Source organism: Gracilinanus agilis, chromosome 4 (genome assembly GCF_016433145.1).
Source record: "Gracilinanus agilis isolate LMUSP501 chromosome 4, AgileGrace, whole genome shotgun sequence".
NCBI classification, from domain to species: Eukaryota; Metazoa; Chordata; class Mammalia; order Didelphimorphia; family Didelphidae; genus Gracilinanus; species Gracilinanus agilis.
The window spans coordinates 120,786,976-120,795,231 of NC_058133.1; positions in this window are offsets into that span (position 1 = coordinate 120,786,976).

Consider the following 8,256-nt stretch of genomic DNA (forward strand, 5'->3'; position numbering starts at 1 on the left):
CAAGTATGACAGACCCTGCCCTCAAGGAACTTGCATTTGAATGTGAGAAGACAACATATAAAGGGGAACTGGAGAGAGAGCAGGAGTAAGGTTTATTTTAGAGATGGTCAGGAAGGGGGTATGGTGTCCTAATTCTAGGCAAGATGAGGCAAAAACTCCCCTATTAGCATCCAAGGGGCAAGGGGCAAGGGGCAAAGCCCTAGTTCCAGTGGGAGAAAGATGAGAATGTGGCACCAGAGTAAGGTTTGAGAAGTTAGTGAAGCCTGAAGGCTATGAGATGAATGCAGCAATTTATCATCATTGGTAAGTTGGCCAAGTACCATTAATGGATCTTCTAGTTATACCAGTGGGCTCTGTGACCTTTCCCTGGAGAACTGAGCTTGTAAACAGAATTTTCTCAGTCAGGCAAATCGGCAACAGAAGAAAAACAATTCAAGGTAAAAAAGAAGTAATTTGCCTTTGGGATGACATTTGATTCAAAGTCAAGAAAAAAAATAAAGATCTACCTCCATTGTGACATTTCAGTCCATTGGGGGAATTTGTTTGGGGATAGTTATACTCTGAGGGATTTTTTTGAGGGACATAAATCAAATGTAGGCTACAGAAGTCAGCATAAGAAATGTCCAGAATTCTCTGTCCCTCACTGTTTCTAAGATCTCAGGGCCCACTCAGTTATCAACTACTTTGTCTGGGGATAGAAGAGTAGGGGAAGGGGAAGGAGACAACCTTGTAGTTTTGTTACCAAATACTAGGGTCATTGTTGGGATGCAGATATTGTCTCCTTGCTCCCATTATGCTGCTTTGGCCCCAAGCTCTGAAGAGTATTGATAAAGGGCCTAGAATAATCAAGGAAATCAAGGCTTTTTGAGTAATAGACCTTGGAATCTTGGTTATTATTCAAATAACTCAAATAAACCTTTCAATTAAAGATAGAAAGAAGAAACAAGTTTTTAGTTCACCATTGGCATTGATCACACAATCATTTCTCACACAGAGGATAGCCTTTGAAACCAGGACAGCCATTTTCTTACACTAAGGATAGATAAATTTTGAGGTGAAAAGCTCTGTCTCTCAGTGGTGTGTCCAGTGGCTCCCCACTTGACCTAAATTAAAGACACAAACAGTATAAGAACTGGCTATACAAGGAACTAGATCATTCTCTTAATTTGTGTCCTTTCAGAACTCTCTCTCTCTCTCTCTCTCTCTCTCTCTCTCTCTCTCTCTCTCTCTCTCCATATATATACATGTATATGTATATATATTTATGTATATGTATATGTATATGTATATGTATATGTATATGTATATGTATATGTATACTCTTTCCTTNGTATATGTATATGTATATGTATATGTATATGTATATGTATATGTATACTCTTTCCTTGGATATTAGATCCACTTCCATGGCTTCAACTATCATGTCTTTCTTTAGACCCATTTGGTCTTTAGAGTTTCAGATGTAGCTCCCTATTAGATATGTGGGAGGCTATATGGTAGACTAGAAAGAACAAGTGATGTGGAGTCCATAGACCCAGGTTCAAATAATCTATCTGTCTCATACTACCTCAGACAAGTCATTCAACCTCTACTAACCTCAGTTTCTTCACCTACAAAATGAAGGGAATTGGACTAAATGGCTTTGTCATGTCCCTCACATCTCTAAATCTATTGTCCTATGAGCTCTTCAAAGCTGACCTGCCAATACTTGAAATTCAATATATCTCATATTGTACTCCTTATTTATTTCTCAAAACTTCTTCTTCCCCTACTGATTTCTTGACTCCTATTAATGACACTTCCAGTATCCTAGACACCCAGACTCCATGTCTTTGTGTTATTTTGGACTCTAGTATCTTCATTGCCACACACGCGCACACACACACACACACACACACACACACACACACACACAATCAGATATCAGGTCCTAATAATCTCAACTCTTTTATATCTCTCACTTTCAACTTTTCCAATTCTGCCTCCACCACACTAGCCCAAATCTCCATTATGCTCATTTGTATTGTAGTGACCTCCTAACTGAAGTCTCCATCCACAATTGTTTCCACTACAATTGATTCTAAAAACCTTTGAGGGGGCAGCTGGGTAGCTCAGTGGATTGAGAGCCAGGCCTAGAGATGGGAGGTCCTAGGTTCAAATCTGGCCTCAGACACTTCCCATCTGTGTGACCCTGGGCAAGTCACTTGACTCCTATTGCCTACCCTTACTGCTCTTCTGCCTTGGAGCCAATACACAGTAATGACTCCAAGACGGAAGGTAAGAGTTTAAAAAAAAAAAAAACAAAAACCTTTGATTGTGTTCATCTTTCTAACATACAGCTTTCTGATCATGTTGTTCTTCTGCTCCAGAAGCCTCAGTGACTTCTCACTCTAAGATAAATTTATGTCCTTAACTTGATATTTAAGAATCTCCACAACTTAGATCCATCCTTACATCCTGGTACAGTGGAATAAAAACTATGATATTATGGCCATGAATATACCCCTTGATTTCCTGAACACATATGTTTTTATTTACATGGTCCACCACTCCTTGAATACTATCCCTTATCTCAACTTGTTGAAATGTTGTCCATCTTTGAAGCTCAAATGCCAACTTTTCAAGTAAGGCTTCCTGGATTTTTCCATTCAAAAGTAATCTCATAACCCCTGGAACTTCCCAGACACATCACTATCAAGCCTATATACTCTTGTTCTTTGCATAATTTTTTCTCCCTATTAGATGAGAAGCTCCCTGAAGGTAATTATTGAATCTTTTTTCCCTTTGTATCGCTCTTAACACCTAAAATATTACAGCAAATTTTGGGAAAGTCTTTCTTGAATTGAATTATTGTGAGAAAAATTGATCAATTAATGTAAGGATCATTTATTAAGCATTTTTTAAAATTTTAGTTTGGAATATTTTCTCCTAGTTGCACATCTCATGTTCTTTCCCTCTCCCCCAAGCCCCCTATCCCCCCTCAGTGGACACACAATTCCAGTGGGTTTTACATGTTTAAGTATTTGATTTCTTCTACTGTTAATCTAGGCAATTTATATTTTTGTAAATATTTATCCATATCATTTAGATTGCTATATTTTTGCCATATAATTGGGCAAAATAGTTTTTAGTGATTACCTTGATTTCCTCTTCATTAGAGATGAGTTCTCCCTTTTCATCTTTGATACTGGCAATTTGGTTTTCTTCTTTCCTTTTTTAATTAGATTGACCAGTACTTTGTCAATTTTGTTTGTTTTTTTTTTCAAAGTACCAGCTTCTAGTCTTATTTATTTACTCAATAGTTCTTTTACTTTCACTTTTATTGATTTCTCCTTTAATTTTTGTAATCTCTAATTGGGTCTTTAGCTGGGGATTTTTAATTTGTTCCCTTTCTAGTTTTTTGACTTGCGTGCCCAGTTCATTGATCTTTGCCTTCTCTAATTTGTTATTATATGCACTCAATGATATAAATTTCCTCCTGAGTACTACTTTAGCTGTATCCCACAGATTTTGGTGGGATGTCTCATCATTGTCATTTTCTTCAATGAAATTATTAATTGTTTCTATGATTTCTTTTTTAACTATCTGATTTTGGAGAATCATATTATTTAATTTCCAATTAGTTTTTGGTTTTCCTGTCCATGTGCCCTTACTGATTATTATTTTTATTGCATTCTGATCTGAAAAGGTTACATTTATTATTTCTACTCTTTTGCATTTGTTTGCCATGTTTCTATGCCCTAGTACATGGTCAATCTTTGTGAATGTACCATGTGCAGCTTAAAAGAAGGTGCATTCCTTTTGTCCCTATTTATTTTTCTCCACATATCTATTAACTCTAATTTTTCTAAGATTTCATTCACCTCTCTTATCTCTTTCTTGTTTTTTGGTTTGATTTATTTATATCTGATAGAAGAATATTTAGATCTCCCACTAGTATGGTTTTACTATCTATTTCCTCCTTGAGCTCTGCCAGTTTCTCCTTTAGAAACTTGGATGCTATACCATTTGGGGTGTACATGTTGAGTACTGTTATTTCCTCATTATCTATACTGCCTTTTATCAGGATGTAGTTACCTTCTCTATCTCTTTTAATCAGATCTATTTTTACTTTGGCTTTATCCGAAATCATGATTGCCATTCCTGCCTTCTTTTTCTCAGTTGAAGCCCAAAAGATTTTACTCCAGCCCTTGACCTTAACCCTGTGTATGTCCACCTGCCTCATGTGTGTTTCTTGTAGACAACATATGGTAGGATTTTGTATTCTAATACACTCTGCTATTTGCTTCTGTTTTATAAGCAAGTTCATCCCATTCACATTCAGTGTTATAATTTTAGCTGTGTATTCCCTAATATTTTGGTATCCTCTCCTAGTTCTACCCCTTCTTCTTACAGTATTTCCTTTTAAGCCAGTGGTTTGTTTTAAATCAATATCCCTTGTCCCCTCCCTTGATTTAGTACCCTTTCCACCCCCTCTCTTCCCCTCTTATTATTTTTTAAGGCCTAATGAATTCCCTCCCACCCCTCTTCCCCTCCATTTAAGATCTCCCCACTCCACTGCCCCCTTTGGTTTATCCCTTCTGATTTTCTCAGCAGGTTTAGATAGAATTCTATATCCCAATGGATATAGCTATGCTTCCCTCTCAGGATTAATTCTGCTGAGAGTAAGGTTTAAGTATTTCCTTTTATGCTCTCTTCCTCTCCTTCTTATAATAGTATTCCTCTCCTTCCCATGCCCTCTTTGTGTGATATATATTATCCTATTTTTCTTATTCCTTCAAGTTTCTCTTGGTGCCATCTTCTATACCCCCCCAACACTCCCCCCCATATAATCTTAGAACATTTAGTACTCCAACTTCTCCTTATTACTAATTCTTCTAATTACTATAATAGTGAGTACAATCTTTTAGAATTACACATAATATTTCTACATATAGAAGTACAAATAATTTGATCTTATTGAAGCCATTGAAGAAGGCAATTTAAAGGTAAGACTTTTCTTTCTTTCCCCTCTCTTTCTTATTTATCTTTCCATGTTTCTCTTGGTTTTTGTGGTTGGATATCAAACTTTCCATTTAGTCCTGGTCTTTCCTGTGCAAATGCTTGGAAATCTTCTATCTTGTTGAATGCTCATATTTTCCCCTGGAAGTATATAGTCAATTTTGATGGGTAGGTGATCCTTGGTTGTAGACCCGATTCTCTTGCCTTTCTGAATATCATGTTCCAAGCCTTGTGGTCTTGTAGCATGGAGACTATAAGGTCCTGTGTAATCCTGATTGGTGTTCCTTGATATCTGAATTGCCTCTTTCTGGCTTCTTGTAATATTTTCTCCTTAACTTGGAAGCTTTTGAATTTGGCTATTACATTCCTGGGAGTTGTCTTCTGAGGATTTAGTGTAGAAGGTGATCTATGGATCCTTTCAATGTCTATTTTGCCCTCTTGTTCGAGGATATTGGGGCAATTTTATTGGATAATTTCTTGTAATATGTTTTCTAGGTTTCTATTTGTCTCTGATTTTCCCGGAAGACCAATAATTCTCAAGTTGTTTGTTCTAGACTTGTTTTCTTGATTTATTAACTTCTCATTGAGATATTTCATGTTTCCTTCTATTTTTTCAGTCTTTTGACTTTGCTTTATTAATTCTTGTTGTCTTGTGAGATAATTGGCTTCTAATTGCCTAATTCTAGCCTCTAGAGACTGGTTTTTTAGCTATTATCTTTTGGTTTTCCTTTTTAATCTGGTCTATCTGACTCTTCATGGCTTCCAGCTGGTCATTTTTGGTCTTCAATTTGCTTATCAATTCATTTGATTTCTGAGCCTCACTTTCTAATTGAGAAATTCTGCCTTTTAAACTGTTATTTTCTTGCCAGATCTCTTCCATCTTTCTCATGATCTCAGATTTGAACTCTTCAAGACCTTGTGACCCATTTTCATTTTTTGGGGAAGGTTTGGATGTCTTTAATTGTTTGTCCTCTGTTTTTTGTGTTTTTTTTTCTGTGCAGAAGTTATCAAATGTTAGAGTTTTTTTTCTTGGTCTTCTTGTTTATTTCTTGGGCCTTGCTTGGCATCATTATGCTTTATCCACCAGAAGTCTGAGTAAGGCTTTCTTATTCTTTTTGTATGGAGTTAGGGATAAGTTTTTGCCTGAGGCTGCTTTGTGAGTCTCCTGGCTTCTCTGGAGACCCTCCTGGGGTCTCTGGTCTAACTGTTTTCAAGGTCAAGCCCCCATGGTCCTAGTCAGCTGCCCAGAGCCTGGAACTTGGCCCCTGCTTGCTCCTCCACCTGAATTTTTCCCCTGAGTCGGAACACACTGTGCACTGCTGTTGCCTCTCTCAGCCCTATTTCGATGTCCAAGGTCAGAGTTCTCCAGCCCCTTGGGGTCTCAGGTGTTGCTGTTCTCAGGGGCAAGTTCTTATTGGTGCCAGTTAGCTGCCAAGGAGCTAGATTTTGTGCCCCCACTTGCTCTAACTCTGGAGCGCAGCCTCTGACTCTGATACTGTTGGTGGGTGGGGGAGGGTTGATCCACTGGCATTTTGATGGGAGCTATTTCCCCCACTTATAGCGTGGAAGTGCCCAAATCCCATGTACCTTTGATACTTGGCCCTATTGTGGGGTCCCTTCTTTCATCTGGATTTGGTTTTTTGTCCTTTGGAGGTATGCTATATTGGTTGGTATGGAGAGAAAGTCGCTCTGCTTCTACTCTGCAGGCATCTTAACCCGGAGTCCTTCTATTAAGCATTTTTGACATAAACTCTGAATTAAGCTCTAGGGGTAGAGATAAAAATTGAATAGACCCTGCCTTCAAGGAACTTGTGTGTGTGTGTGTGTGTGTGTGTGTGTGTGTGTGTATACACACACACACATATATGTATATATATATATGTACGCATGCATATATAGATGTAAAGTATGTGTGTTGCTCTATAGGTTATATGTGTCTATGTGATTTCAGCTCACTGGGAAATATGGATAGATATCTCTGGAATTTCAACCAGTTTTCTCTAAGGAAGACTTTGATACCTGCCAGAAGAATGAGAGATAGGAAGCCCCAAGGCTGATCCACTCTGTTCTATTCAACCATCCTAAATATTGCTAGCCTGGGGCAAATAATTTTTAGGTTCAAGTCACTTTTCCTGCTCATAATTTCTTAATAGGGAAGGAACACACCAAGCTACATCCCAGAGTTTGACTCTCCTTTTCATTAAATACCAGTGACAAAGACCACCACAAAAAGTGAATAGTGAAATAATCCATTTACTAAAGACAATAATAAACAGTAATGAAAAAGTTACAGATCCTATAATATAACAAGCAATATGCAAAGAGAATGAGATCTCCAAATGAGAGAAAGATAATTCACCTCAATCAAGAGTCTCCAAAAAACTTTCTCATGTAAGAGAAAGTTCCCCAAAGCCTATAGTGAGACAATCAATCTAGAACAAACATGCTTTAGGCACTGGCTACTCTATATGTCAGCTTCTTCATAGTCTTTTTCTCTCTTTAGAGACCTTTCCCCAAAGAGAGCCTCAAACTCTACCCAGGCCCAGCTCATGGTTCCTAGACTTCCAAACCATGCTGTCTCAACCTGGAATTTCTCTGAGATTTTGGGACCTCTTTTCTGTGAAACATCCTATTTCCCCATAACCTTTTCAACATGGAACATCCCTTGGAAGTTGGGCACTTTCTCCAACAGATGATTTCCTTTTGCAGCCTCCATTTGTGGAGGGGCCCAGGCTGGTATTCATTCACTCCCTGTCCCCGGTCTTATTCAGAGATTCCAGACATCAAAACTATGCACCATTTCATGTACCTTTATTCCCCACTCCCCATTTCTCCCTACCCCCATCTTTTTTCATTCCTTTTTATTTTTTTAAACTCTATCTCAGTATCAGTTCTAAGACAGAAGAACAGCAAAGGCTAGGCAAATGGGGTAAAGTGATTTGCTCAGGATTCTACAGGTAGGAAGTGTCTGAGGCCAGATTGGAACCCAGGACTGACATTCTATACACTTTGCTACCTAGTTGTTTCTTCTTGGGTGTTGTCATCCTCTAGATTGCAGGCTTATTGAAGGCAAGTATTCTTTCTTTCTGTTTATATTGGTATCTACCAATTGTTCCCTCCTTCCTTTCTTCCTTTGTTCCTTCCTTCCTTCCTTCCTTCTTTTCTTTTCTTCCTTCCTCCCTTCCTCTCTTCCTTCCTTTCTTCCTTCCTTTCTTCCTTCCTTTCTTCCTCCCTCCCTCCCTTCCTTCCTCCCTT